The following is a 6,985-nucleotide window of genomic DNA, read 5'->3' on the forward strand; positions in this document are numbered from 1 at the left end:
TTTTCAGTATAACTAATATTATTTTCTGGTATAGACTTGGGAGCACACCCAAGGCTACATCTGTTAGTTGAAACAAGTCAATTGGTATCCTGTGAGTCTTGGGGCCTTATTTTTTGCCAGTGCCTTCAATGTAGGTTCTACTGCCTTCTTCATTACCATAGGCTCCTGAAATTTTTCAGTGTCAATTGGGTCTTTATGGTACAGTGATTCCCTCCATCTTCTTTTGATGCTTTCTGGGTCATTCGATATATTGCCCATAGCATCTTTCAATATTGCAACTCAAGGGGGTTTTGTTTCTTTGGTTGTTTGGGTTTTTTTTTTTTTTTTTCAGTTCTCTCAGCTTGAGAAATGCAAAGTGAATTCTTTTTTTATTCTCCAATTCCAGCTCTCTGTAAATTCCGTTTTAGTACTTTACTTTGTCTATTCGAGCTGCCCTTTGAAATATTATGTTCAGCTCTTTTATTCCAAATGTTTCCCTTTGTTTTGGCTTTTCAATGCTCTAGTGCAGTTTTTGTAGTCTCTTCTGACATCCATTTCTTTTTTTTTCTTTTTTCTCTTCTGTCTTCTTATCTGAGGGCTAGACAATAAATAGGAATTAATAGAATTGATGCTTGTAACTTGTGGTATTAGATAAGAGCACTGGACTACCAAAAGAACAAATAAATAGTGTTGGAGAGGGTGCAGGCATGTTGATAGGGGGGACTGGTCCTTGGAGAAGGATATGATGTTTGGAAGAGTGGAGGGTCAATGAAAATGAGGAAGACACTGGACCTGATGGATAGACACGATGACTGCCACAATGACGTCTAGTATGTAAGGAAATGTGACGATGGCACAGGATAGGACGGAGTTCAAATCCGCTGTTCATAGTGTCACTATGAGTTGTACTCTACTTGATTGCACCTAACAACAACATTTTGGTTTTCTTAGCTTTTGCTTGTTGTTACTGTAAAAAAAAATATGCATACCAGAGGACACAATACGTAAATGTATAATATATTGTTGCTGTTGATTGATTGCTTTTGAGTCGCGCATGACTTATAGCGACCCTGTGAACAAAAGATCTGAAGCCCTTTTACAACTATTGACATTTATCAAAGTTCATAGAGTTTCTGAAGTGGATGCTACTCCTGTTCCCAAACCTGTCATAGTATGTTATTGTTGTTATGTGCTGTTGAGTCATCTGTGATGCATTGCATCTCTGAACCCTTCCTGTCCCGAGCCAGGCTCACTAATATATATGATTAAAATGAATATAAATATACAGAAAAGTTAAATTTAAAAATACAGTAAAATACTGCAAATTAGTACACAGTTATATCATGATCTTTTATCCCGTACTAAAACAATTTCTTGATCACAGAATTAATAATCCTTTACTTTTGGCTGCGTGTTGTTTTGGGTTTTTTTATTGTTTTTTTCATTAATTTCATGCACATCTACAGAGATTTTGGATTTCCACTCATTCATTGTTGCACTTTTCTCCCTGCCCACCCCACCCTCACCTTCAGTTCACTCTTCTCCGTGAAAAGCAAAACTCCTTCATTGGTATAAAATACCCCCATATATCCCCACTCCCACCCGCACCCCAAGTATACTCCACTCTGCAACCCTCATTCCAGACTCTTATTAATCACAATGCCGTAAAATATATTACTTTTAAACTATTCTCTCCCTCATCGGCTTCAATGCAGTAAACATAATTTATCCAGTTTTTCTCAGTCTTACCCCTACCCTGCTGTCAGCCTCATTCTACAACAGTGGTACCATATAGTATTTGTCCTTTTGTGACTGAGATATTTCACTCAGCATAATGTCCTCCAGGGTCACCCATTTTGAATAATATTGCATGAGTTCCTTGCTTTTCAATGCATCATAGTATTCCATTGTGTGACTATACCACAGCTTCTCTATCCATTTGTTTATTGATGGGAACTTAGGTTGTTTCCAACTCCTTGCTATTATGAATAAAGCCACGATAAACATGGGCGTGCATTATCTGCTTGAATGTCAGTTATGGTCTCTTTAGGTATATTCTCAGTAGTGGAATGCTGGGTCAAATGTTATGTCTATTTGCAACTTTTTGAGAAAGTGCCACAATGCTTTCCACAGTGATTGCCCCATTTTACACTTCCACCAACAGTGAATAAGGGTTCCAGTCTCTCCACAACCTCGCCAACATTTGTTCCTTGCTGTTCTGTTAAATTTTGCTAGTCTTACTGGGGTGAGATGATATCTCATAGTTGTCTTGATTTGCAAGTGCTATTTTTAATATTTGCTTAGATATATAAACAATATAATCTACATGTTAAAAGGGTAAGTAGCAGGAATATACCTAACTGTATAATATGTGTAACTCATCACATATTATAGCATGCAATTTTACATAAAGTGAAAAACATTAATGTTGTTGTTATTGTGTACCATTGAGTTGAAGCCAACCCATACTGACCCTCCAACAGGTTTTTAGAGGAAGTTAATCATACTGGAGGAGATTACCCATCCTTCTCCCACAGAGCAGCTGGTGGTCTCGAACCATGGGCCTTCGGGATTGCAGCACAGCTTCTTGCCAGTGAAAAACAGTAATGTAAAATAATAAATATATTGATCCTAGAAGGTCAAGAGAAAAAGAAATACTTACTAAGGATTCAAAATCCAGTCATAATTAAAAGTCTTAATAAGCTAGAAATTAAAAAGAAATCCTTATATCTGATAAAAGTTATTTACCACAATCACATATCAGATTGCATTTAATATGAATACTTAAGTTTTCTCCTTGATTAGAGAATAGTTACCACTTATTTCTATTTCGTGCAACAAGTTTTAGTCATTACATAAAGCATGGAAAAAATGCAAACTTTAGTAATTAGAATGAAAATAAGTTGTGCAAAATAATTTATGGATTAACTTTTTAAATGAAGAGTTAAAATGAATTAAATCCCATTGCTTCATTTTGGATCAAAGATTATTATGTTTGGTACACAGAATTTACTCAGGGATTTATTTGTTTGTTTGTTTTAATTCTGAGTAGTTGCTTCAAATATCTCATATATTTGATCACTTTTCTGACCTTTGAATCCTTCATTTTTAGAGTTTACTCTATTTTTTAATGTTTTTATTAAGAATTCTGAGTGTAAAAATGAGTTTGTAAAGCAATTTTGAAAAAGATGTTTATGATGTCTCACATAATTTGGGCACATAGCTAGGAGGGACAAGTCCTTGAAGAAGGATAGTGCAGGAGAGGAAACCTTGGATGAGACGGATTGACAGGATAAGTAGGGCAATGGGATTTGATGTGTTGGAGTCAGTGAGACTGGCTCAGGATAGGGCAGGGTTCAGAGCTGTTGTCACAATGAGTTACAGATGATTCAACTGGACATAACAACAACAATATGATGTCTGGAGATTTTTCAGAAATTGGGCAGGCATGGAAATATACTGATCAGTACCCCTTCCAGGAAGAATTAATTAACCCTGGGGTTGACAATTGGGCTGATAGCCAAACTTTAGATGGCAGAACTTCCAAGAATAGTCTTAGTTACCAACAACTGTCTCTTCCAAAAATAAAAACAACAACAACAACAAAAATCCAACCAGAAACAAAACCAATAACCATACACAATACAACAGTGAGAGTCAGAGAATTTTTATGCAATTTTAGAAATTAATAAGTTCACTACCTATAAAGTAGACTAGCTGACTTGGGAACTTAGTAGGATTTCTGTTACCCCTTAAATTAGCCGTGCTCCTCAAAGTGATAACATCACCATAGTCTTTAAAATGAAGACATGAACCCAGTGCAAGCCAGGTCTTTTCAATCTCCTCTTCTTGCCTGATTTACTATCTCTGAAATCCCACCAGAGGGTCAGCAATGAGTGGGTTTTTTCCCCTTCTTTTTTATTTTACGTTGGTTTATTTACAAAGTTTGTATACATTGCTTTTTACACTAGTTATTTCCCATTTCCTTTACCCCCACCTCCATCCATCCATCCATCCATCCATCCATCCATCCATGCATCCAATAAACTGTGTGACCTTAGGATTTTTGCCTGAGTTGTTTTGACTTAAGGACACATACAACACAAATGCCATATAAAACTATTTACTGGGAAATCCAAGATGACAGTCTGAAAAATAAGTTTAAATACTGTTATCTCAAAGGTTTGTACTCATTTCAAAAATACACAACTGTCTATCCTTGATTCTACACAAATAAACATGTAATGATAAAGATCACTCCTGATGAATGTTAAATTTGAAACTTCCTTTACAATGTTTTATTTTTCTCCTGAAATGTGCTTAAATGAAGTGTTAACTGTAATTAGCACTGGAAAATTGCATCTAAAATTTCATTGTTTCTCCACAAATATATCCATTGAGACATGTATTTGTTAAAAAATGGATAAATATATTTAAATGAATTTCATCAGAATCTTTTCAGAAAAACAGACTATATATTTATAGTTCTAGTTCTATTATGTATAGTTATAGTTGTTATAGCTGTTTTAGTTTTAGTTATATTTATATAAATTTGTACACTACCTTTGTCTCCAACTTTTTAGCTGATCTTCTACTTTACTAAGCATATCTTTCAAGAGGAAGAAGTTCCTTTTGATTATAAATTAAAAATATAGGAAATCATGCCATCATTGCTTCTAAAAAACATTCTTCCTATATTATTCCAAAAGTTGTTGTAGTTGATTGCTGTCGAGTTGAGAACGACTCACAGAAGCCCTATGAACAAAAGACCTGAAATCTTTCTGTATCTATCACCATTTATCAAAGTACATAGAGTTTCAAGAGGCATGTTGTTTAGGAAGTGGATAGATGTTCTAGTATTTCTAATGGTCTGTGATATAGTAAGTATTTATCACCAAGATCATAATTGGATGACTATTTTAGTCTTCCTTATTCATTGTTCAACTTCTGCATACAGATGAATTAATTGAAAATACTATGGCTTGGATTAGGGATCACAGGTGGCCTACGGGTAAGAAGCTTCATTGCAATCCCAAAGGTACACAGTTCAAACACACCAGATGCTCCATGGGAGAAGGATGGACACCCTCCTCCCATGACATTACCTGCCTCTGAAAACACACTGAAGGGTCAACTATGAGTCATCCAACTTGACAACACACAGACACAACAACAACATGCCTTGAATTAGGAATATTTTAGTCTACAAGACAGTATCTTTGATTTTCAGTACTTTAAAGATGTCTGTTTCAGGAAATTTGCTCACATCAATGTGTCCTTTGATCTTGATGGCTGCTTACATAGGCATTGACTATAGATCCAAATAAGTTAAATCCTCAATATACTTTATTTTTTTCAGGTATCATAATTTTTTTATTGGTCTAATAGTGCATTTAACAAAATTAAAAATATCCAAACAGTTTACACCCAATTTTCAATTTAAACAAAACAACCTACCCTCCAAAATCCATCTACTTCAAACTGGAGGCTCTCAGGTAGGACCCAATTGACTTCCCTTTCCCATTGACCTTTAAGTACAAAGGCCAGTCCGCCAGGTTCTGATATGTCAGTAGTGACCACCTAGATCCATTAGAGTGAAATTAAGAGGCTTGGAGCAATAAAGAAATTGAGTTTGGGCACGTTTCATAAGCACAGCTGACCAAGCACGCATAGATGTATGATAAACACAAAAGGGCTTGAGGAACATGGAGTCTTGAGGATCCCTATCTTCTTAATTTGGGCCCCCCATAGAGCTAAGACTGAGTGAAGGGATCAGTTGGTCTAGAACAGGAAGTTTACACTCCTGAGTTTAGAGGTAATAAATTTTGGACCTAGCCCTAAGTGGCTGGAGATAAGTTGACTAGAATTCAAGTATAAGGTGTTTCATGCTGAGAGCTAATATTGATTGCTGCAACCAGATGGCTTGCTTAGGATTGGATTTTGCCTAAGGATGCAAATAGTAAATGTTCTAGTTGGAACAAAAAGATTCTTCAATGAAAGGGACATGCTACACTGCATTGAAAAACAAGGAACTCCTGAGATATTATTCAAAATGGGTGAACCTGGATGACATTATGCTGAGTGAAATATCTCATTCACAAAAAGACAACTGTTATAGAAGAGGACTGACATAGGGTTTGAGAGGACTGAAAAAGAGGGGATAAATAATGTACATTGCATTGAAACAGATGAGGGAGAGAACTGTTTAAAATGGACATATGAGGCTTCTTGTTGCTGAGGCTCTGGGCCTCCAGGGTCGCTGAAGGATCTCAAGATGGCTGGGAGAAGCTTACTCTGAAGGCCATTATTAACCGGGTAGTTTGGGGGAAGACCATACCCCGAAACCAGAAGGCTGTTGCTAACTCCCTGAAATCCTGGAATGAGGTTCTCACCTCCAGGTTGGCTGCTCTCCCCGATGCACCTCCACCTATCGACTGGGCTTACTACAAGGCCAGCGTGGCCAAGGCTGACTGAGTGGACCACTTTGAGAAGAATTTTAATGCCCTCAAGGTTCCGTGCCAAAGGATAAGTATATAGCCTGGTAGATACTGAAGAAAAAGAAGACATGAATAGTTGTGCAGAGTTAGTGTCTCTCTCCAAGACCAGGACTGAGGAGTATGAGAAGAAGCTGGAGAAGTTCAGGATCATCATTGCATTTGAGCAGATGACCAATGAGGACTTGAATGAAGCTCTCCCGGAAAACAAGTTAGACAAGACCAAGTATTCCTACTGGCTTCATCAGACAATTGAAAACTTATAAACTTGAGTCTGACAGGGACCACCGGCCCTGAGACAGCAAACTTGGAACATTAAAAATAAGAGTTATAAAAAAACGGCCATATGATTAGGTATTATTACCATGACAGGAATCCAGAATGAAGGCTGCACAGTGGAGTGGACTTGGGGGAGGGATTATATGACAATGAAAGAATTTTTCTTTTACTTTTCAAAGAGAAGAAAGAGTTTAGGGGAGGGGTGGGCAGGAAGAAAAGTGCAAAAATGAATG

At 36.9% G+C, this 6,985-nt stretch overlaps 1 pseudogene; it reads left to right on the top strand.

The window, feature by feature from the left end:
• Nucleotides 1–1,638: 1,638 nt before the first annotated feature.
• Nucleotides 1,639–6,739, top strand: LOC102871134 (annotated as a pseudogene).
• The last annotated feature ends 246 nt before the right edge of the window (nt 6,740–6,985 follow it).

This window comes from Elephantulus edwardii, unplaced genomic scaffold (assembly GCF_000299155.1).
Source record: "Elephantulus edwardii isolate Elephantulus edwardi_28Jun2011 unplaced genomic scaffold, EleEdw1.0 scaffold00012, whole genome shotgun sequence".
Taxonomy (NCBI): Eukaryota; Metazoa; Chordata; class Mammalia; order Macroscelidea; family Macroscelididae; genus Elephantulus; species Elephantulus edwardii.